General features: G+C 39.1%; 1 protein-coding gene and 1 long non-coding RNA gene across 2 annotated transcripts in view; one reads left to right on the forward strand and one right to left on the reverse strand.

The window, feature by feature from the left end:
* Window positions 1-762: 762 nt before the first annotated feature.
* Window positions 763-13,445, reverse strand: LOC122203204. The gene is made up of 3 exons (XR_006195084.1): window positions 13,367-13,445; window positions 12,606-12,699; window positions 763-842 (listed from the first exon to the last, which is right to left on the reverse strand). It is a non-coding gene; the product is annotated as an uncharacterized LOC122203204 (long non-coding RNA).
* Window positions 13,233-24,888, forward strand: part of DTNA (dystrobrevin alpha) — a 354,755-nt gene continuing 343,099 nt past the window's right edge. The window contains exon 1 of the mRNA XM_042909764.1: window positions 13,233-13,415. The gene's annotated coding sequence lies outside the window, so the exon portion shown is untranslated. The remainder of the gene's footprint in view (window positions 13,416-24,888) is intronic.

The following is a 24,888-nucleotide window of genomic DNA, read 5'->3' on the forward strand; positions in this document are numbered from 1 at the left end:
TGCAGTAATCACAATCTTAAGAAGGAGGAATAAAAGCAAATAGTCTAAACCCCATTTCATTTGACATAGCCAGTCAGTGGTAAAATGTAGCAGGTCAAAGTGTGGTCCTCAGTTCAGCAGTACAGGCATCATCTGGGATCTTGTTAGAAATTGAGAATCTCAGGGGCGCCTTGGGGGCTCAGTTGGTTAAGTGTCCAACTTCAGCTCAGGTCATGATCTTGTGGTTTGTGAGTTCAAGCCCCGCCTCAGGCTCTGGGCTGATAGCTTGGAGCCCGGCGCCTGCCTTGGATTCTGTGTCCTCCCTCTTTCTCTCTGCCTCTCCCCTGCTCGCACTCTGTCTCTCCGTCTCTCAAGAATAAATAAAACATTACAAAAAAATTTAAATAAAAGAAAAAGAAATGTAGGATCTCAGACTCCACTCCAAACCTACTGAGCCAGATTCCACATTTTAACAAGATCCCCAGGTGATTCCTATGCACATCACAGTAGAAGAAACACTGATATACAACCCTACTGGATCTATATCTAGAGAGTGAGCAAATTCATACCATCCACCTATGGAGATCCCACCTCTGTCTTACTTGTCTTCAGTTAATCAGATTTTATGGTGTCACGTGCCCTAATGTCAGACACTTAGTAAAAGATATGTGACCCTAAAGAGATTCTTCATGAAAGAAATAGCTTGAATTAAACTTCATATAAAAGTGGTACAGACCATTTATAGGAACTTCCTACATTCTAGCCCAGGAGAGCCCAGAGACATTTCGTTTAAAATCTGAACGGAGGTCCTTCATTATCTGCTGCTTCATTCACCAGGGCAAGAACAAAGTGAATCTGAAGATCTGTACAGAAGAGAAGAACACATGTTCTTGCTCATTTTCCAATAGACGTTCCGTTCTTTCACAGGCTTGCTGTAGAAACTGCTTTAAGTCATACACAAGAGACTATTTCTTACTTAAGCTTCATTAGGCTTTTTTGTATTTTTTTATTTAAAAAATTTTTCTTTTAATGTTTATGGTTTTTGAGAGAGAGAGAGAGAGAGAGAGCGCGCAGGGGAGGGGCAGAGAGAGAGGAGACACAGAATTGGAAGCAGGCTCCAGGCTCTGAGCTGTCAGCACAGAGCCCTACACAGGGCGTGAACTCACAGACCATGAGATCATGACCTGAGCTAAAGTTGGCTGCTTAATCAACTGTGTCACACAAAGGCCACTCATTAAGCTTTTTTAAAATATAGGCTTGCAACAATGCTTGGAAACCAGCAAACTCAACTGACTGAAAGGGATACTTGTTTTCGTTGCTCTGGAGAAGAAAAGGGTCAGGTAAAAGGAAAGTAAATAAAATAACATTTTTTGAGCGTCTACTTTGTGCTAAGTACTACACTGGGTGTTTTATATAAAGAACCAGGGTCTCTAAAATGTTAAACTTGAGGCCCACTCTCTAACCATGTACATGTGGTGTTATTGTGATCGGTCACAACTGTAATAACCATAAAAGCACAGCTTTTAAAATAACTTATAAAAATCCAGGTGTCTAAAACTTTGCTTTATTCTAAACTATAAATACTTCCAGGACTTTCCCCTCCCTCCAGTTACACATTGTTAAGAAAACAGCCTATAATAGTAGAAGTCAGATGATCTTGTTATTACAACGTTCAAAGTGCCTGTCTTAGATTCTAAACACACATAGAGACCTTATCTGATGATATTGTTTGTCTGATTGTGGCCCCTGAAAAGTATCTCAGGGCTATAATTGAAAGGATTTTGCAACTGGTTTCAGTTAACATGCTACTGTAGACACAAGCACTGCCTGTGTAACAAAAGCGCCCTGTGAAGGTACCATAAGGTGAAAAGAAGGAGGTGGATGTTGGGGAGCTCAGTACCCATGGTACCTGTATAAAGGAATAACACAAGAGACTTTATCTTTTTTACAGCTTAGTCTAATGAATGCGTAGTCTAAAAGAAGTCACCACACACAGGGTAGACAAAATGTTTGCCGAAAATCTGCAGACTTTCTGACCCACAGAAACAGAAGACAGACCTCAAGGGAACCACAACTTCTGGAAAATGAGGCAACAACCCCCACAAAGAAGAGAGACAGAGAAAAAGACCCCCAAATCGGTACGCTAACTGCGCTCAACTGTGCAGCGGAACCCTAAATCACACATGTGGGGAGCAGACCACAGAAGTCAGCTAAGTATGGAAGAACCGAACCGAGATTTGAGCCTTGGCAGAAGAGACGAGGTTTGCAGTTTGAGTCCCGTTAATTGCCAACTCAAACAAATGAAAAACATCAACACTCTTTGGAAGGATTTAAAAGAAAATATGTTCTTCAGACTCACATTCACAGTGTCCAGATACTCTAAAATTACTTCACATTTCAGAGAACAAAGAATATAGTGACGCATTTGCAAGAGAAAAGACATGGAAACCAACCCCAAAATGACCCAGGCATTGGGATTAGCAGACAAGAATGTTTAAGCAGCTTTTCTACTCATGCTCAACGACATAAGGAAAATATTCTCCCAGTGAATAAAAGATAGGAAATCTCAGCAAAGAAGGAAAAAACTATCAAAAAGAACTGAAAGAAAATTCTAGAACTTAAAAAAATACAATACGTGAAATAAAAACTCACGGGATAAGTTTAACAGCAGAAAGGAGACGACAGGGGAATGAGAAAGTAAACTGGAATGTGGACAAATATAAACAAACCAATCTGAAGAACAGGTTGCAAAAGTGACAAGTCTCAGTGTCCCGTGGGAAAATATCAAATGATTTAATACGCATGCGATCAAAGTTAAGAAGGAGAGGAGTAAGAGAATGGGACAGGACTAATATTTGAATACATAATGGTTGACTATTTCCAAAATTTGATAAAACATATATTTACAGTTCCCAGATTCTCAGAAAACCAAAAATAGGAAAGACATGAAGGAAAACACTCATCCGTGCATCATAGACAAACTGCCAAAAACCAAAGATTCAGAGAAAATCTTGAAGGCAACCAGAAACTCAGAGATAATAAATATGTGTTGTCATTTTAAGCCACTAAATATAGGGGTAATTTGCTATGCAGTAATAGACAACTAACACAACTATTATAGTTGGAGGTATTAATACCGCTCTCTCAATAATTGACAGAGCAAATAGATAGGAAATCAGGATATAGAAGACTCAAAATATCACCAACACATTTGCCCTAAATGTAATTTATAGAACACATTGGTCAATAACAGAAGAAAATGAATTATTTTCAAGCGAACACATTATTTATTAGGATGGATCATATTCTGGACCATAAAATAAACCTTAATAAATTTAATGGGATTGAAATCATTCCAAATATGTTTTCTGTCCACAATGGGATTGAATGAGAAATTAAACAGAACAATGTCTGGAAACACACATTATAGACATTAAAATCACACTTATAAATAAAATGGATCAAAAAAAGACAATACTGGGAAAATTAGGGAAAAAAGTTAACTGACTATAAATGAAAACAGGACATCAAACTATGTGAATGCACCTAAAGCAGTGCTTAGAGACAAAATTATTGCATTAAATTCTAATATAAGAAAAGAAGGGTCTCAATAATTTAAGTTTCTATCATAAGAAACTAGAAAAAAGAAGAGTGTATTAAACCTGGGATAAACACAAAGAAAGAATAAAGAGTGAAATCAATAAAAAAAGAAAACAAAATAACCCCAAAGAGACATTGAATAAAACCAAAAGCTGAAGGGCGCCTGGACGGCTCAGTAGGTTGGGCATCCACCTTTGGCTCAGGTCATAATCTCCCAGTTCATGGGTTCGAGCCCCACGTTGGGCTCTGTGCTGACAGCTCAGAGCCTGGAGCCTGCTTTGGATTCTCTGTCTCCTTCTCTCTCTGCCCCTCCTCTGCTCTCTCTCCCTCAAAAATAAATAAACATTAAAAAAAAAACCAAAAGCTGATTGTTTTGAATGGGTAAATTAAATGGATAACCTCTGTAAGACTTACCAAGTATTTACCAAACAGAAATGAAAATATAGATCCCCAAAATAAAACCAATCACGCATATTTACTCAAGAGATAAAAATATAGGCCCTCGAAAATTCTTGTGCAAAAATATTTAGAAGTATCAAACACTATAAACAACCCAGATGTCTATCAATAGGGGAATGGATAAACAAGTTGTGATATATTTATTCAATGGACTAGAACTATGCCATAAGAGAACCCACTCTGGATACAATGACATTGGTTCTGATGAACCTCACAGACATGACGCTGAGGTAAAAGAGAGACACAAAAATGTATACACTCTATGATTCCTTTTATTCAAAGTTCTAAAACAGACAAATCAAAAATATAGTGCTAGATATCAAAAGAGTGATTATCTCTGGGTGGAGGGGGCAGGCAAGTAAAGGTGCACAGGGGAGTATCCTTGGTGCCCTGTGTCTTGATCCCCGTGGGTGGGTTACAAACTTGTATACATCTCTCTGAGTAGTCAGACTGTTCACTTAATGATCAGAGAGGGAGCAGACTGAGAGAGAGAGAGGGAATATGAAAGGATAAAACAAAGAAAAAAAAGAAAGAAAGAAAAAAGCTGGCCAGGACCTTGAGGGAAGAAATTAATCTGGACCACCTGTCGAAGCATAGAAGACTTGCAAGGCAGGGCTGATTTGGAAAATACAGAAGCAAACACTAAGGTAAGAAGCAGCAGTCTCCAGAGAATGCACAAGGAGCCTCCAGGGATGAACAGTTTTAAAGTTATTTACTCTATGTCTCAACACTTGACCTTGTAATTGTTTGCCTACGTATAATGTCTATCTTACAAATAATCACACTGGCTTTAAGTATGTATGTGTGCAATGAGAGCCAAGTTAAGATTTGTAAAGCCCTTAAACACAGAAAATATTATGATATTCTGCCTTATCTACCCCCATGATGTAATTCTAAATTAAAATTGTATAGACTGAAATATTTATGGATGAATATATATGATATCTAGGATGGGCTTCAAAATAATCTGGGTGGAGGGATTCATGGGTATGTGGAACAGTTTTGTTATGGGTTAATAAATACTACTGCTGAGGGGTGCCTGGGTGGCTCAGTTGTTTAAGCATTCAACTCTTAACACCAGACCCAGGTCCTGATCTCAAGGTTGTGAGATTGAGCCTTGCATTGGGCTCTGAGCACTGACAGGGAGGAGCTTGCTTGGGATTCTCTCTCTCTGCCCCTCCCCAACTCACTCTTGTGCGCATGCGCTCTCTCTCTCTCTCTCTCTCTCTCTCTCTCTCTCTCTCAAAATAAATAAATGAACTTGAAAAAAATAATGACCATAGTTGGGTAATGGGTACCATCATGCATATTTAAAAGAAAGTTAAAGAAAACTGCAGTCACCGTAAAATTAGAGTGCTGAGGCCAGCAAAGTTTTTATTTTTTACGATAACTACTTTGAAGCTTGAAAAAAATCTTTCAACTCTTTTAGTGCCCCTGTTAAAAGCCCACACATAGTTTGCCTGCTGGGGATCCTGTTCTGGCTGGACTGAGGATTGCTGCTCAGGATTGTCTTATCTCAGGAGGGTTTCACAGGTTAAAGATGCCCCAGGGGCAGTGCAAATAAAAGCTAAGAGAAGGAGCCAATCCTTTGTCACTGCCTAGTAAGAAGCATCCCAGCTGACAGAAAAAAGGACCAGCAATGTTTTCAACCTCAAATGAGGGGGATATAGCAATGGATCAGGCCCTAGTGTATTTAGTTTTTCTATTTAGGATATGAAGAAAATTGTAATTGAGACTTATATTTTAAAACCTGAGGTAGTACATTTGAATTTCCTAAAAACTATTGATTGTAGAGTGTAGCCCTTTGATCTATTGTGAAATGTGTTTGATATATATTAGGCATTTAATAAGTATTTTCAGTTGTTGAAATATTTGTTCATTTTCTTTGAACAAATGTGAGCCATTCTGCAGCATGATGAACATGAACTGAAAAAATGAATTAGCTTAAATTTTTAGATTATCTAAAATCTACAACACTGGGAACACTGAAGAAAATCTTTTATACTTAAATACCTCCACATTCGTTTTTTTTATAGTTTCCTAAAGTAAGAAATAAAATTATAGTACCCTAAATAAATGACACTACCATAATCCTATCTGGCTAAGGTAGAAACTTAAGATATCATAGGTAGTAATTACTCTTCGCAACTAAACAACAAATTGATTCAGATTTAATTATTATTTATTTATATATGCATATAGAAGGAAGATTTGTGTTATCAAACTCTAGGTCAATATTATGATAAAAAAATGAATGCTCTACTGGGACCATATATTTAATGATTTGGGAATGCACACAGATTAATAACAAATAGAAAGAGAAGACATTAAATGTTTCATATTTGGGGCAACATCATGTCAAAACAGTAACCTATTTTCAGTTAATCAACAAGGCAATCAGCAAGTATTTTCCGAATAACCACAAGAGGATGTGAAATATACAAGAGATCGATATGAGTTCACAATCCTGATGAAGGAGGGGACAATCCTAGTGTCTGATATACATGAGATGACTAGCTAACAACTTAACACATTATGTGAATAGGTTTCAAGGTGGTGTTTCCAAGAGTTAAGTCTTTCACAGGAGTTCAAGAAGGATGGGTAACACTGACCTGGAGAATGTACCTTAATGATGGTAACAAAAAGACAGAGAGCATGTAGAGAAGTACATGCTTTACTTATGTACTATATACAATCCTGGAAGGATTCACTCTACTTCTATTAAATAAGTTGTTTCAATTTTCTTTGAAATCAAACACAGGAGATCTGAAAATATCCACTTTCTCCTTTAATGCAAACTACAAAATATGTTTTGAATGCTGAGTCTCTTCTAGATATTTAAGACGCAGATATAGACAGCCAAGTGGAGTTAAATTGAAAACATATTGTAACAGAGAGAAGTATACTGTACTGATAGTGATTACAAGGCTTAAACCAGTATCTTTACATAATGCAATCCCGTAACCCCCCAGTTTTCTTTGGTTTGTTTTAAACATACAAAGAAAAAGTTCTATGTATCCCAGTAGCGAAAGCAAGCCATACAGGGTAGCCATTTCAACCTGTTCATGTAAAACGTACAAAAACATGCACCGTCAAAGGTATTTACAAGCCTACAAGAATTATTTCTACATGCTGCATAATGCCAGAAATAAAACTGACTTTTCCTCACCATCATCCTTATCTTATTTTCCAAGCACTTCCTATATGAAATAAGCATGTTTGATTCTCTAGAGAGGGGGAAAAAAAAGGGATATTTTTACCATGGCCCTTGTCCTTGAGAACCTTAAAATGCTTTACAAGAAATGTACAAATAAAAAAGGGACAATTTCAAAATCAGAAATTTTTCATGTACGTCTACTAGACATCACAGACAATGCTGACTATAGATTAGGAACTGGGTCCAAAATAAGACTTTGGTTATGATAAAACATGTAAAATGTCCTCTATTCCTGTTTCTTTCAGTCTAGCTGATTGACATAAAAAAGAAGAAAGTAAGACCAATATGTAAATGAAAACACATCCACACCATGTAGGATGTTCAAGCTGATCCGATGATGCAGTTCAGGGACAAAGAGAAAGAAAAGGAGAATCAGACATGGTATTTATGACACAAATAAAAGATTAGCATCTAAATTAACAAAGACAATTTTTATATTAGGAGTATATATTATCACCTTATAGGAATGCACTTTGAACTATCTCAAAATGTATCCCTTAAGAGGCAAAATATCATTATTTCCAATAATAAATCTTAATTAGGGGTCTACCCAAATATTTCTAATACATTATTAAAGATTACAGTTGGATTAGTTTACTTTCATCCTCCAACCCCTTTTTTTCATTTAGTTTTTCATAAAATACAAGGCTTTGCCGCATCAAATAAACTACATGGTATTTACCGTAGGGATTAACTTTTAAATTAAAACATGTGCTTGTTAACATGGTTCCTGATGGTCTACAGGAGATTTGGGCTGTGTCTAAATGATACATAAAGAATCATTTTAGTGGGAAATAATTAAGTTAGGCAAACTAATTTCACATAAATAAAATTGTTTTGATTAAGCTGTTCACTTTGTAACAGGCTTCTTTGGTATTATAAAAAACATTAGGCTTTATTTAGAAGTCACCAAGGAAAAATTTGACATTTCCCTGAGATAATGTGGATAGCTGTTCATATAGGTCATCTTCAATAAGCAGTTTTTTTCTCCTTAGTTATTTGGATTGATCATATACATTGACCAAATATATTTGCTATTGATGTTCTGATTTATTGAATATTACTCTTGGTTGCATGTATCAGGATATTTTGAATTCTTGAACAAAATAAAAACAAAAACATTCAGCTTCAAAGCAATTAAAAACAGGGAAAACATTTCCAGCAGCAAACTGAATAGATTATAAGCACCTTCTAAAAGGCTGAGCTCTCTGGCTGGCTTTTTTCCACTGTCTCCGCTGTGACAGTACACTTAAGTTTCATCTAAAATATTTGTGTTTTGTTTATGGTCCATTGAGAAAATAAATTCCCCCAGGAGTAAAGGGCGCACTAGTGTGGTGCCATTGGGAGACCTGAACAGCCATAATATGTGTTTAATGAATTGCCATTACAAACTGGAATCACAGCTGCTTAAAATGGCAACAGATTTGTCCATTCTAACACGAGGAAACAAAATACACTTGACCACTTACACCTGGTCTTTAACACGAGGAAACAAAATACACTTGACCACTTACACCTGGTCTTTAGGCTACGTTCTCCCCTTCGGTCTGAGGAGCACATGGAAAATGCAAACAGCGTTTCACCTGAGGATGTTAGACCAGCAGAGGAGACACTGGTTGAGCACCAGAAGCAGCTGAGTTACCGGACACTGCCCTGGGTGCAGGAGGCTTCAGTATAGCTAAGCGGGCAGGGAGCAGAGGCATGATGGAAGGAAGAATACCTCTGCTTTCCTGGATTTGCAATTACTCCCTAACAGCTGACAGGACCATGCCTCAGTGCAGAATTTCTTAGGCAGATGGATACTAACTTTAACTATATAAATATGCATCTAGAAGTGATGCATAAGGAGACTGAATGAACATTCTTGGAGTGTATTAATACACATACTTACATCCCCTCAATTTTCATGAATGCTTAGGACACAATTGGCACATTTCAGTGGAGGTCAGAAGATGGTGTTCTGTTTGAGGCTGGTGAGCTGCAAAATGGGACTATCTTGAAAAGTCAGAGAACAGCAAAGGGTTCTGACTATCTTTGTGAGCCAGAGAAAAAGCAGGGCTTCTAAAGGAAAGGGGGACCTTGAAAAAAAGTGGGCAGGAATGAAATTCACCTACTTCATAATTCTATCCAGGGTCCACCTTTACCTCAAAATTTGGTAGCTCTCACACCAAAAACAAAACAAAACAAAACACACACACACACACACAAAACAACAACAAACCCAAAAAAGTATCAATTTCCCAAGTCACGGCTCAGTTGATCCATCTTCTTGACCTGTGCTGTACTGCTAATGTACTCTTCATTCTTGAAAGCTCATCAGTTCCTTAGAGGGAACATATTTTATGCATATTTCATGTTTTTCAAGCCCCCCCCCCCATATCATTCTACAGTCTACATCCCTATCAGTCCACACCCACGGGTATAAGAGTTTCTAATTGGTAAAACAGTGGCGTCTTTACTTCAATTATTTTGAATCCATCTTCTTTTATACTCTTGTCATTCAAGTCCCTTAAATACTCCAAAATTATTAATTCCTCCTGCCCCAAAACTATTACCAGCTAATCATGCTGACTTGACCTATAACACATACACATTCTATATATCACTATTCCTATAAAACACATACATACACAAACAGTTTTACCATAACATAGTGAACACTGTGATTTTTACCTATGGCCATTCTCACATTAACTATGATCTAGTTTAAAAATCAAGATTTCAAATTTAAGAAGGGGGGCACCTGGGTGGCTCATTCGGTTAAGAGTCTGACTCTTGGTTTCGACTCAGGTCATGATCTCACTGTGGGTTTCAGCCCCACGTCGAGCTCCGCACTGACAGTGTGCAGCCTGCTTGAGATTCTCTCTCTCCCTCTCTCTGCCCCTCCCCCGCTCACGTGCTCTGTCTCTGTCTCTGTCTCTGTCTCTCTCTCTCTCTCAGAATAAAATAAAAAATAAAATAAAAAATCAAGACATCATAAGGGCAAAATAATAAATCTCAGAAATTTATTTTCCTCACTAAGGAGCGTAAATTAGTACGAACCACAAATCCATGTGTCCGGCCATATTAAAAATATTTTTCCCTAACTGGTGGTTCTCTGGAACAAACTGCTAGTGATTGTTGAGCCGCTGAAGTTGTAATACATTTCTGAGACACATGTTATAATCATCAAACCTAAATATATCTCTAATTAAAACAAATCCTGCCATGAGTATGAAGATCAAAAGGAAAGTGCTCTTGATATACTGCTGTTCAATTTAGGCCTCCACCTCTTGTGCAGAAATCTCCCAGAGATACTGCAAATCCATTAGAGTCTGTTACATGCTAAAGCTTCTAGTTTAGCTCCAATCACCTGTGTAAAATCCTGGATTATAAATCACTGCTGAGGATCTATGCCCAGGAACCACCTAGCTGTATTGTTTATGAGAGGGCTTGGAGGAGGGTGTACTGAGCAACATCTTGAGTTGCTGATCAGAAGATATAAATGACATTTCCCAAACAATGAGTGACTATTTTCAGCACTTCTCATGCGATGTGCAGAAAATGAGGGAGAATCATATTCCCTTTAAAATAAAGCCGACAAAATGCCTTTCTCTAATTATTGCTTTGCTCAGTAAAGACTGTATGAAAAGCTTTATGAAAAATCTGAAGTACGTTAAAAATATACTATTACTACTATTATCTTGCTTTAAATATTGCATGCATAACTTGTCATTGCCCACTTCAATATACCTGTGCCTTTGGTTTTCTATATAGCTCCCTGAATTTCAGTGTTAATTTCTTCTTAAAAAATGTCACATCCCACTGTCATTTTTCTTGTTCCGTTACACTGATCAGTCTATTTATTTCTTCTAGTGGATCCCGTAGTTAAATCCACTTTTTAAAAAATCCATTTTAAAATCCACTCAATTTTTAAAATTGAGATCATTCGGGACAGCTTCTACAGGACTGACACCTGGTGTCTCTCCCATTGAATCCTGTAGGCTTATCAAAAGGTCATGTCTGGTAACAATAAGAAAGTCTATGATTTCCTAAATTTGATTTCCATGCAGCAAAATTTGGAAAATTTTAGCTTTCATTTGAAAGTTGATCCTCTGGGGCGCCTGGGTGGCTCAGTCAGTTAGGTGGCCGACTTCGGCTCAGGTCATGATCTCACGGTTTGTGGGTTCGAGCCCTGTGTCCGGCTCTGTGCTGACAGCTCGGAGCCTGGAGCCTGCTTCTGATTCTGTGTCTTCCTCTCTCTCTGCCCCTCCCCTGCTCGTGTTCTGTCTCTCTCTGTCTCTCAAAAATAAATAAATATTAAAAAAAAGATTTATGAAAGTTGATCTTCTGTTTCTTTTGTGTTTTTTCTTCTTCTCTCCTTCTTCTTGTAATTTCTTAATTCCCTTTATTCTTCCCTCTCCACCCACCTTCCCTGCTTACTCTTCTGCCTTCTCCTCGTCCCATTTTAGAAGGCTCCTTAGCTGCTGCATTTTCTTCCGAACAAAAGCTACCCGAGTGTTCTTGGTGAGAACTTTCACAATATTAAAAAAAAAATCCCCATTTAGTATTTATGTAGGATGCACATGAAAGAGAAGGGCAAAGTCAGCGTATTACCTTGGCCATTTAGATTACTGTGGGGGTCAAAGACTGAACTATGGGGCACAGAGACAATGAAATCATTTAAACATGGAACACAAATTAAGTCAGTAAAAAGGAGTGTCGCTTACATTTTCTTTGTGGCAATTCACCAAACAACACCACAAATAATACAGTGTTTCGTCTGTAGATCATTTAGTGTAGCTGTCTATCTATCTATCCATCCGTCCATCCATCGATAGATGTATATATCTTGTCTGAACAACTAGATGTAAACTAATGAAGGATAGGTTCCATGTCTCAAACTTCTCTATATCCTTCAAAACAGCACAGTTCTCATATACATCAGGCTCTTAGAAAGGGTGAGTGATATACAACAAATCATTATGAAATTGGTGACTACCCCAAAAACATTGACTATAATTGCTTCATATTACTATGAAACAATTAGTTGAAACAATACAAACGAATAGGCATTTACACATGAATACACAGACATATAACAAATACACATACCCCCCCAAAAGAAAGAAAATTATATGAAACCATAAAACTGAAAACATATGCAAATATACAAGAGAAAAATTATATTAAAACATATCCTTGTAGAAAAACCAATTAATTAATTAGCTTGCAAGGTAGTTGGTAACTTTAAAATAATCAAGAATATCTTCATATTTTCAGTAACCTAAGTTTCCAGCGATTGATGATAGTGAATTAGCAACTTGTGAGTAGCTGTACAATTAATATTTATAGTGAGATTTTGACTTACGTGTACTTGGATAAGTCATGTTATCTGACTTATGCTTCATGCTTCGGTATCTCTGAGGTGAAAATACTATTTGCCTTCTCATCCACCTCCTCCTCTGCAAATAAATGAGGTAATGTTTGGGAAATGTTTGCAGCTTGGGAAGGAAACCCACTGCATACATCTCAGGTGTTAGCACTATTCCACATTCAAGCCTGGTATATTCCCTCTGTTTTAAATTGAAATTATACTGTTTGAGTTCTTGGGTCCTCACCAAAATCTGGGTCAACATAAGAAGATGATTATTTTTAATTTTAATTCTGAGGCTCTGTTCGCATCCCTTGCACGTGTGAGGGAAAACTGTAGCAAATAAACAAAGCACATAAATCAAGCTTTGAAAGAGAACAATCTCTATCCAGGAGGATTTTTTTTTTTTTTTTTCAATAAAGAGCATGAACACTGTATTTCCCTGGAGGAATATTTCTGTCAAGGAAGGAGGATAGTGCATGCAGTGTGAGTGCGTGTGTGCGCGTGTGTGCATGTGTGTGTATGTGTGTGTGTGCTGTGCGTGCGCGCCCGCGGAGAGAGGGGCGGGGGAGGCGGATGAGGAGGATGAGATCATAGTTTCAGGATCCTCAGGAAACCCTGGTACTGGCAGCAGCCAGCCTCTGCTGTGCCCACATGACCCACAACTCTGGCAGCGGACCCGGCACTTCCAACATTATTAAATAATAAGAAAGCGGCTCCTACTCCATGCCCAAACCTCCCTACAGACCAATGGACACCTTCTAAGAGTTTGGCGAGTCGGTGACTGAGGCGCCCGTCCATTCCAAGGTGTGTGTAAGGCGTTTTCCTCCTTGACAGCTCCGGGATGGGGGAGGGCGCGGGGGTGGAGGGGGTCCGTGTGCCGGGCGGGGAGTGGGCGCCGGCCGGCCGGGCCGCCGAGCGCTGCCCCCCGGGCCGCCCGGTGCCGCGGAGCGAGCGGCGAGGCGGGAGATGCACATGACGCGCAGCCCGAGCTGCGCAGGGACCGCAGCCGCCCACGGCGCCGGGGCGCGGGCACAGGCGGCTCGGCTGCCGGAGCAAGGGCAGGCGCCGCGCACCGGCAAAGTCAAGAGTGGAAGCGGGCGGCGAGCGCCGGCTGGGGAAGGGAATCGCCCCAACGCCCACTCGCGGGGTTCCCACCTGTGCGCGGGCGCCGGCCGCCGCGAGCGCCAACCATGTGCCCGCCGCCGCAGCCAGGACTGCGGCGCGGCGCCTCCCCGGGCGGCGGGCGGCGCCTCGGGCCCGCGGGGCGGCGGTAGCGGCTGCTGCAGGATGGCCGGCCCGGGGGCGCGGGGCCGCGCAGGTAAATCTCGGCCGCCCGCGGAGGCCCGGCCGCGTGTGCCGCAGCCCCCGCTGTCGCCGCCGCGCCGCGCCGCTCCCGGGCTGGCGATGGCACCCGGCCCCGTCGCGGCGCGGCTCGAGTTGTTTTTGTGGTCGGTGCTGCGCTCCCGGTCGTCCTCGCGGGCCCAGCCGTTGGGAGGTGGCGTGGCCACCTCCATCAGGGATGGCACTCGCGTTGGGGAGCGGTCTGGGGAGGGGGGGGGTGCTTAGCGACCGGGAAGGCTGCGATGGGTCCCTTGCAGCCGGCGGCGTCTGCGCGTGTTGCAAGGCACTGCGGTTCCCCGGGTGGATGCCGTGTGGGAGTGGGCGCTCGGCGCTGGGGGGTGGCCGGCAGCGGATGTGGGTCCGGGGCGGCGGTGAGTGGCCCCAGCTGTTATAGCCTGTTGCCCATTTTGGAGTTTTCCGCTGGGCAGAGGGCGGACGGAGCGTTCTTCCTGATGCCTGGAGTGGGAGACAGAGAGGTGTCTGCCGAGAGACCAAAGCCAAGGAGAGAAGAGGGGTGGCCCGACGGCGGTGCCGGGCTCAACGGTACCATTCCTGGGACTCGGTAGTGAAACTTTCCTCTTCGGCAGGCTTGGGGCATGGCTTTGAGAAGATAAGTGTGGAGCCTGGTGGGGGTGGGGGGATCCTGGATGTACACTTGCAGTGAAGCTTACCACCATTAGGTTCATTCTTGCTTTGAAAAAAAATTGGTCTTTTGAGTTGATGTTTACGTTCGAGTTTTCTTGTTCTCTATTAGGATCACTTGGTATTAACGTGTTTGTGTTTACTTTTGAACATAACAGAAGCCTATATTGTTACTAATTTCTTTTACAAAAAAAATATATATACTTCTCTTGCTTATTCCAAAGGTAGAAACTTTAGGAAAAAACACTCTCCATCCGTTCCAGGTACAGTTCTGTATGCTTTCATTCATTTAATCCCTACAGCAACATAAGGGGTAGTTAGTAATATTACCCACCTTTTACAGTTGAGTCAATCTAGACGCAGAGAGGTGAGATAACTTACCCAAAGTTGTACAGTTATTAAATGTTAGAGCCCAGTTGGGCTCTCAGTGCACTCTTAAGCATTATGTACAGATATCTATCTATCTATCTATATCTATCTATCTATCTATTTATCTAGGCATATATATGGTATCCCATTGTGCCTAAAGTCGTCTCTGTTTCATATATTGACTACATTTTCTACCAAGATGAACGTCTTAACTATGCACTAGACATTGGACACAATGTTTTCTAATTTTTAATACTATTATTAAAAGTGGATTATAAATATAAATTATAGCAAATATCCTTTGAGTACTTTTGTCACAATTAACCAAATTACCTACAACAATTACAGACTAAAGTAGCATTTATCAGCAAAGTTAAGATGTTCAGTTAAGATTATCGGCCAAGTAAATTATTACAAAGCAGATGGCTGAATTGATACTTTTGTTTGCACTTAATTTTAAACTTCCTAAGGTATTAGTCTGTTCTTTGCTCAAAACACAGCCATCATTTTCTTCAGAGCACCGTTATCTTTGAACAAGTTAATCATCTTTAATCCAATCACTCTGACAAGAGGTTAGGCAGTTTTAAAAGAATTATGCAATTCTCTTTCAACTATCAGTGACTAAAAGCAGGTTGTATTTTGAGGGTGTTCATGTATGTCTATACCTTTTAGCCAATTGTATGTGCTTTATACAAAGTTATGTAGCAGTGAAGGTTGAAATCAAAATTTCTCATTAGTTCTAAGTTGAAATACTTTAAAAATCTCCACTTGTTTTACATGAACCATGATGTGAAGAAGGGTATCAATGGGGCAAACTCCCAACTGCACACATTTAGGCAATTACCTTCTTTGAGCTTATCATTGAGCTTTCATGATATTCATTTTATTGGACGGATGTCTCTCTTAAGTCTTCATCTATTATTTTTTTCAAGTAAATGTAATTGCTCCTTCACATTACCAGTTTCAAATTATTTTGACATTCATCGCTTTCCTTAATTCTTGTCTCTTAGTTTAATTAAATTCAGTATACATATTTCAAACCCATAATTATTCAACATTATAAGTGAAAAGACTAGGATCCAATGGAACTACATGGAAACGTGTTCTTTGGACATGAAAAAAAATCATCCCATCCTTCGGTGGTTAACATCCTCCACACCCCAACTATGGCTTCCATTTTATTTTGGGATACCAGAGTGCAGAGCTGTGGTCAAAACAGTTGCCTGCCATCAGACACAGTGTTTTTGATATTGAAACTTGAATTTGAAGTTTTCAAGTCTATTTATACAAAATGTTGATTGTTATTAAGGCATACATATTATAATACATAAGTATAACCTTTCTTGTCTGACTCAGAACTGTTCCGATTTTCTGGCCTCTGTTACTTATTTTAGAAAAAGCATTCCTTTGCTACTTGTACTTCGCCTGGTAGATTTGGCATGACTTTTTCCTTTCAAGTCCCATACCTTCAGTTTGGGGAAAGCTGTCTCTGCTTCCTGAGGGTCCCTCTGTTTAGGTGCTTGATGGGGAACTGGGGACCAGCATTAAGCAGAAAGATGAGTGAGCCCTGCCAACATGGAGGGTGTGAGGCTTTAGTAAACTAATTCTACAAATAAATGTTTATTTGCAAATTGAGGTAAGTTCTCTGAAAGAAAGAATTCTATAGGAATCGTAATAGAGGATTCTGCACCAGACAGAACAAGATGTCCAAGCAGTCACAGGAATGTGGAGGAATGACACATGAGGAGCTGTTGACTAAGTCACTTGTCTTCTTAAATGCTTTCATAAATCTTTTCTGAATTATTTTCTGAATCAGAGACCTTTGTCCCACTCTGGTTGTCACTAGACTTCTCTATTCACTAGGAACAATACTATTTACCCTCGTTATCCATCTTGGGACATGGTGGGGTTTACAAAACTATCAATAACTTTTAAAGCATATAGAGCATGTGGTACCCTTACGTGGTTATTATTATATGTGTAGAAAGATATTTAAGTTTAGTGAAACATAATCCTTTTCTTTCTTTGCCTCAACAATTTATTTTGAATTTTAAAAAGTAGTTGTGTGTGTGTGTGTGTGTGTGTGTGTGTGTGTGTGTCTGGTAGTTGTTAAAGTGGCAGAATGTCTCAAAACAGAAATGCAATTGGTTCTTCACACAGTCCCTAACATGCTCTAAAGTGTCCAAGAGAACAGAAGAGGCCCCAGAGTAAGGGAGGTGATATTAACTGATGAATACGCTGGGGATGTATGTATTAACAATTAAAGTTTTATTTTATTTATTTTGAGAGAGAGAGAGGGAGAGAGAGAGTCCCAAGCAGGCTCCACCCTGTCAGCACGGAGCCGAATGTGGGGTTTGAACTCAGGAACTGTGAGATCATGACCTGACCCGAAATCAAGAGTCAGATGCTAAGTCAACTAAGCCACCCAGGCACCCCTGTATTACAATTTAAACCCATTTAAATGTATTGAATATTTACTATGTGCTGGTTATTCTATGGGCTATGTAGAAATTAACTTGTGTATGCTTCACAATGGCCTAGAAGTCTGCATGTATTTACCCCCCCACACACTTTACAGAATGGGGAACCGAAGCACAAAGAGAATAATCATGACCACTGGCATAGAAGTAGAGATGAACCCTAAATTCAAGTATTCTAATACTGTACTCCACACTGTTAACTATCAATGTGTAACATCTAGTTCATAGTTTTACTAGTGCGTTAAATTCCCATCATCTTTGGAAATAACACCTCCCAACTTGATCTTTTGGTTACTTTTCCCTTAATGAAAATGAGTGGAAAAAAAAATAGAACTTCTTTTATGGCAGTGCTTTTGCCCCATATTTTACAGGCAAAATATACATAAAGCAAGAAGAGATACGTGAATTCCTAGCCACCTGTGACTGCTAGATTATGAGAAATTTCTCATTGCATGTTACATAGTTTTAAATTCAAAAATAGTTATTTGAGCAGCACTTGAAACTATCGAAATTTAAAGAAAAAAATTTTAATGTTTTTTTTTTTTTATTTTTGAGAGAGACACACACAGAGTGTGAGCAGGGGAGGGGCAGAGAGAGAGAGAGAGAGAGAGAGAGAATATGAAGCAGGCTCCAGGCTCTAAACTGTCAGCACCGAGCCCGGTGAGGGGCTCGAACTCACAAACCATGAGATCATGACCTGAGCCGAAGTCAGACACTTAACTGACTGAGCCACAAGGCACCCCTAAACTAATGAAATTTTTAACATCGAGGATATGTACTTAAGCATCTCAAATAATTTGGGGAATATCTTTAATAGCTGGAAGTTCTGGGACCATTAATACACTTAAGAATTTTAAATTATCTGTTTCACCTACCCCCAATGTGTGTCCAGAGTATGCACTACAGAGAGGATATAAAGTATGACTTAGAAACACCTGTTGAATCATCTTGGTAAAATTTAGAAGACCCTGTTAATTTTTACATTGGGATCTTCTGACATGACTCATAGCAATTGTTATGATAAAAAAAACTTAGTAATTTTAAATATTATCCAGATAATGCTAACCTAAGACACATGGGATATGTTATGAGCAAAGTGAAGTACTAATTGGTTAAATATGTGCTAATGCATATAAAGATCTTTGCACAGTGTCTGAAAATGTTGGTCAATGTTATTTCTCCCTGAAAATGATGGGTAACATGCAGATGATCATGATGAATGTTCATAGTAATCCCACTTGGTACATAGAGCACACATACAGGTTCATGATTCTTTCCTTTGAAACCATTGGAAATGCTTAAGGCAGTGCATGCATTTTCTGTGACTTAGGTATCCCTATCAAGAACGTGATGCATCACTTCTCTGTATGCTCAGTTTCATACAAACCTTGATATCATGGAATCGTTAGTCAACTATTGCTCTAATTCATACCAAAGTCTTGATCTGACTTTGTAGGGTGTGTGTGTGTGGGGGGGGGGCGATTATCAGAGTGGGGGATGACATCAAGTATACTGATGAACAATTCATGAACTGGAGTTTACAATTTGATATCATTGTATATATAGGGTCCTCCTGCAGAGGATTGTGTGTGTTTGATGTAAATGTAAAATATGTTAATCAGTTATAAAGTTATAATAGTTTAGGTTATGCAGTTAAACAACTTTCAAATCTCAGTGACTGAAAAGTACAAAGGTTTATTTCTTGCTAATGCCATGTGCCCACGTCTATCAGTAAAAGACTCTATTCTATGTCCTCTTCTCTTAGAGATTCATGCTAATAAGGCTCCTAACATCCAAACATTCTCATCTCTCATCAGGCACATGGGAACATGTTGAATCACCCACAAGTTGTAAAAGGCTTCTACCAGTAATCAAGACTTGCCACTTGCACTCATATTTTATTGGCCAAAGCAAATTATATAACCATTCCTAACCAGAAGATAGAAAAGAAGGGCAATCCAATCCTATGCCCACGTGGAAGAACGGTACAATAGTAGTGAACAAATTAATGATTTCCACATAAAATTAGCCAGTTCCCTTCAATAGTTTTATTACCTAAAAATGGCTTATGATTTAATGTAAAAGTAGAATCAACAAGGGGCGACTGGATGACTCGGTCGGTTGGGCATCCGACTTCAGCTCACGTCATGATCTCATGGCTCATGAGTTGGAGCCCCGCATCGGGCTCTGTGCTGACAGCTCACAGCCTGGAGCCTGCTTCCGATTATGCGCCTCTCTCTCTCTCTCTCTCTCTCTCTCTCTCTCTCTGCCCCTGCCCTGCTCGTGCTCTGTCTCTCCCTCAAAATTCAATAAACATTTAAAAAATTTAGGAAACAAAAAGAATCAACAATAACCATGTTTTAGAACTTCAGCATGGGAAGGTAATCCCCACATAAAATCACCAGCAAAGAAAGTAGAGACTAAACTGAAAAAATGGATGATATCTCTCTTTTTCATTGGGGATGTATAGTCCAGGAATGAACATAAAGCTCTGGTTTATTTTAAGCGAATGCATGATGTAGCCTATTTGACAATACACACAAGCCAAGAACAGTGCCAAGAACTGTATATACCACTCAAGCTGTTTTCTGAACAGATTTGATACTATTGACATGGTAGAGAAAAGAGAACAGCTCTGTTTGTATCTTCTTTTGTCACCTGTACCAACATGGACAAAAGTAACATATGTACTATTACATACTATTGTAAAAAGTAATACAGATAAACATAAAAGTCATACCGTATGTTTATTTTAAATGGCCAAACATAATTTGAAAAGTTAGAATAGATCCAATCCGCATTTGTTAAGTAAGCCTTTTATTTTGCAATAATTGGAGATTCACCTTCCATTGTAAGACATAATACAGGGAGATCCCATCGTCCCTTTTACCCAGTTTCCCCCAACACAAACGAACAAACAATTAGAAAATGGGCAAAAGACATTAAAAAGACATTTCACTAAAGATATACAAATGGCAAATATTCACGTGAAAAGATGTTCCACATTATTAGCCATAAAGGAATGCAAATTAAAGCCACAGTGAGCTATATCACTACACACCTATTGGAATATTCATCACAAGTACATAGGAATTTATTGTGGTTTTTTTTTTTTTTTTATGTTTACCTGTATCCTGGAAACTTGCTGAATTCTTAGCTCTAAATGTCTTTTGTAATTTCTTAGAATGGTCTATGTAGGCCATCACGTCATCTGCAAGTAAGGACGGTTTTATTTTTTTCTTTCTAATCTGTATGCCTTTTGTTTTCTTGTCTTATTGCACTACTGGAACTTCTGGTGTTACGTTAGAGGGCTGAGAGTGGACATTCTTACCATGTTGCTGAGCGTCAGGGGAAAGGATTGTCTTTCACCGTAATGTATTACATCGGCAGTAAATTTTTTGTAGATGTTTTTTATTAAATTGAAAAACTTCACCTTGGGTCCAGTTTTTTCTGAGTGTGTTTATCACGAGTAGGTATTAATTATTATCAAATGCTTTTTTTCCCACCAAATGAGATACTCCTTTAATTTTCCTTCTCTAGCCTATTATTATGGTAGAGTACATTGATTTTTGACTATTGAACCAGCTTTGCATCCCTGCAATAAACCACATTTAGCCATTGTGTATCATTTCTTGTATAATCTATTTGCCAATATTTTGTTAAAGATTTTTACATTTGTATTCATAAGAGATATTGGTCTAGGGTTTTCTTTTTTGGTACTGTCCTTGTTATTGGTATCAGAGTAATACGAGCTCCATAAAATGAGTTGCAATGTGTTCCCTCCTCTCCTATTTTCTGGAAGAGATTGTGTAGAATTGGTATTGAATTGGTATTAATCCTTCTTTAAATATTTGGTAGAATTCCTCAGTGAAAGCAACTAGTCTGGAAGATTTCTTTTTTAGTGTTTTTGTTTTGTTTTGTTTTGTTTTTTATTTTTTAGTGATGAACTCAATTTCTTCAATGCTCGTACTAGTTTCCTTGGGCGGGCATTACAAAATACCACAGACTAGTGGCTTAAATGACAGAAATGTATTTTCTCACATTTCTGGAGGCCGGGAGTCCAAGATCAAGGTGTCAGCAGGTTTGTTTTCTTCTCACGCTCTTCCTTGGCTTGCAGATGGCTGACCTCTTGCTGTGTCCTCACATGGTCTCTCTGTGTGTACATCCTTGGTGTCTCTGTGTCCAGATTTCCACTTCTTATAAAGACACCAGTCAAATTGGATTAGGACCCATCCTAACTGTCACATTTAAACTTAATCATCCTTGTAAAGGCCCTATCTCCAACTGCGATCATATTCTGGACTAGGGAGTTAGGACTTCAACATATGAATTTTGGGAGGACACAGTTCAGCCCATAACAATATTTTATAGGCGTTTCAAATGATCTGTTTCATATTATGTGAGTTGTGGTAATTTAAGTTTATTGAGGAATTGGTTCATTTGATCTAAGTTGTCAAATCTATTTGTATAGAATTGCACATATGTATTTTTGTTCTTTTGATGTCTGCAGTGTCTCTAGTGATATCCCCTGCTTCATTATTTTTTTTAAATGTTTATTTATTGTTGAGGGGGGAGGGCAGAGAGACAGAGTGGGAGGGAGAAAATCTCAAGCAGGCTTTGCACTTTCACCTCAGAGCTGGATGCAGAGTTTGATCCCACCAACATGAGATCATGACCTGAGCTGAAATCAAGAGTCAGACACTGAACCAGCTGAGCCTCCTAGGCGCCCCTCTGCCAATATCTTTTAATTGATGCATTTAGACCATTTGCATTTTCTACAATTATTAATGTGTTAGGCTTATTTCTGCCAGTACATTTTTTGGTTTCTCTCTCTCTCTTTTTTTTTTTTTTTTTTTTTTTTTTACTTTCTCTATGGGTTTTCCCTTGCCTTTCTGTCAGTTACCTGAGCTTTCGTAGAATTCTATTTTTATTTGTCTATACATATAATTTTTCACTATCTATTTCAGTTAACATTTTATCAATTCTAGTGAACCATAGAAACTTTACTTCTTTTGCATCCTTTTATTCTCTGCCATTTATAGTATAATTGTCAAATATTTCCTCTGCATACATCACACCGTGTTAACATTTTTGCTTCAAATGTCAAAGACCACGTAGAAAACGTGAGAGGAGCAAGAAAGTCCATTGTATTTATCCATATTTTTCTTCTTTCTTGATGTTCTGACATGCCTTCATTTATTGCTTCCTTTTTATTTTGAAAGTTCCTTAGCCATTCTTTTAGAGCAGACAGGTCTCCTGGTGAAAAAATATCTTTGTTTTCCTTCACCTGAGAATGTCTTGATTTCCCCTTCATTCCTTAAGGATATTTTAACTGGATATGGAATTCTAGGTTGATAATTCTTTTCTCTCAACACTTGAAAAAAACGTGCCACTTCCTTTTGGCCTTCATGGTTTCTGTTGAAACATCTATGAATCATCTTGGTTTTCTCTTATAGGTAAGTGTCATTTCTTGTCCTTTTTAAGATTTTTTTTTTACCTTTAGTTTTCATAAATATAACTATGTTTTGTATTAGCATGGATTCTTTGAGTTTATTCTCTTTGGCATTCAAATTTATTCAGCTTCTTGAATCTGTAGATTTATGTCTTCTGTCAAACTTGGGAAGTTTTCAGGCATTATTTCTTTGAGTACTTTTTCAGCTTTCTCCATTTTCTCCTCTCCTCTCCTCTCCTTCCAGGTCTCTAAGACATGAATGTTAGATCTTTTATTATAGTACCATAGTACCAATGTAAGATCTTTGTTATAGTATCATTTTCCTATGGCTGCTGTAACAAATTTCCATAAGCTTATTTTATAACACATATTTATTTGTTTACAGTTCTGGAGGCTGGAAGTCAGAAATGAGTTTCATTGGGTTAGTCAGGGTGTTGACAGGGCTGGTTTATTCTGAAGGTTTAACAGGACAATTCATTTTCTTGCCTTTTCTAGCTAGTAGAAGCTACCAATATTCTTTGACTCACAGTTCCTTTTCACACCCATCTATTCTCTTGCTTCTGTATTCACATCTCCTCCTTTCTTCTCTGTGGTTAAATCTCCTTTTACTCCCTCTTTTAAGGGCACTGTGATTATATGTAAGGCCCCCCTGGATAGTCATTGTATTTTCCATATCTCAAGCTCTTTAATCACATCTACAGTATCCCCTTTTGCCACATAAGCTTCCAGGAATTAGGACCAGGCTGAATATCTTTGGGAGCCATTATTCAGCCTACCACACACATGTCTCTGAGGCTCTGTTGTTGTTTCAGTCTGTTCTCTCTGTTGTTCAGACTGGGTAATTTTTTTTTAGCATTTATTTATTTTTGAGACAGAGAGAGGCAGAGCATGAGCAGGGAAGGGGCAGAGAGAGAGGGAGACACAGAATGTGAAGCAGGCTCCAGGCTCTGAGCTGTCAGCACAGAGCCTGACACGGGGCTCGAACTCACAAACTGTGAGATCATGACCTGAGCTGAAGTCGGATGCCCAACCAACTGAGCCACCCAGGTGCCCCTAGACTGGGTAATTTGCGCAAAGATTCTTTCTTCTGTCACTTCCATTCTGTTATTGGGCCTACCCACAATGTTTTATATCTGATCATTGGGGGTTTTTTTAGTTCTAAAATTTCTATTTAGTTTTTTTCTTGAATCTTTTTTTTTAATGTTTATTTATTTTTGAGTGAGACAGACACAGGATGTGAGTGGGTTAGGGGCAGAGAGAGAGGGAGACACAGAAGCAGAAGCAGGCTCCAGGCTCTGAGCTGTCAGCACCGAGCCCTACGTGGGGCTTGAACTCACGAGCCGCAAGATCATGACCTGAGCCAAAGTCAGACACTCAACCGACTGAGCCACCCAGGTGCCCCACTATTTAGTTTTTCCTCATGTCTTCTTTTTTTTTTTCTAGCTGATACTTTCTACTTTTTTCTTTCAAGTATGTTCATAAATTGCTCATTGGAGTATTTTTTTTTATTATGGCTGCTTTAAAAACTTTGTTAGATAATTCTAACATTTCTCTGTTATCTCATTGTTAGCAGCTATAGATTGTCTTTTTTTTATTTAAAAATTTCGTTTTAATGTTTATTTTTGAGAGAGAGAGAGAGAGAGAGAGAGAGAGAAGGGCAGGGGCAGAAAGAGAAGGAGACACAGAATCCAAAGCAGGCTCCAGACCCTGAGCTGCCAGCATACAGCCCAGTGCAGGGCTTGAACCCACAAAGTGTGAAATCATGACCTGAGCTGAAGTCAGATGCTCAACCGACGGAGCCACCCAGGTGCCCCTAGATTGTCTTTTTTCATTCAGTTTCTGATTTTCCTGGTTCTTGGTGCGATGAATAGTTTTCTATTGAAACCTGGCCATATTCTTATTATGTTAAGAGACTCTGGATCTTATTTAAACATTCTGTTTTAGTTGTCTTCCACTAATATCACCCCAGTGAGCAAAATGGGGATGGTGTCAC

Source organism: Panthera leo, chromosome D3, assembly GCF_018350215.1.
Source record: "Panthera leo isolate Ple1 chromosome D3, P.leo_Ple1_pat1.1, whole genome shotgun sequence".
In the NCBI taxonomy this organism is placed as follows: domain Eukaryota; kingdom Metazoa; phylum Chordata; class Mammalia; order Carnivora; family Felidae; genus Panthera; species Panthera leo.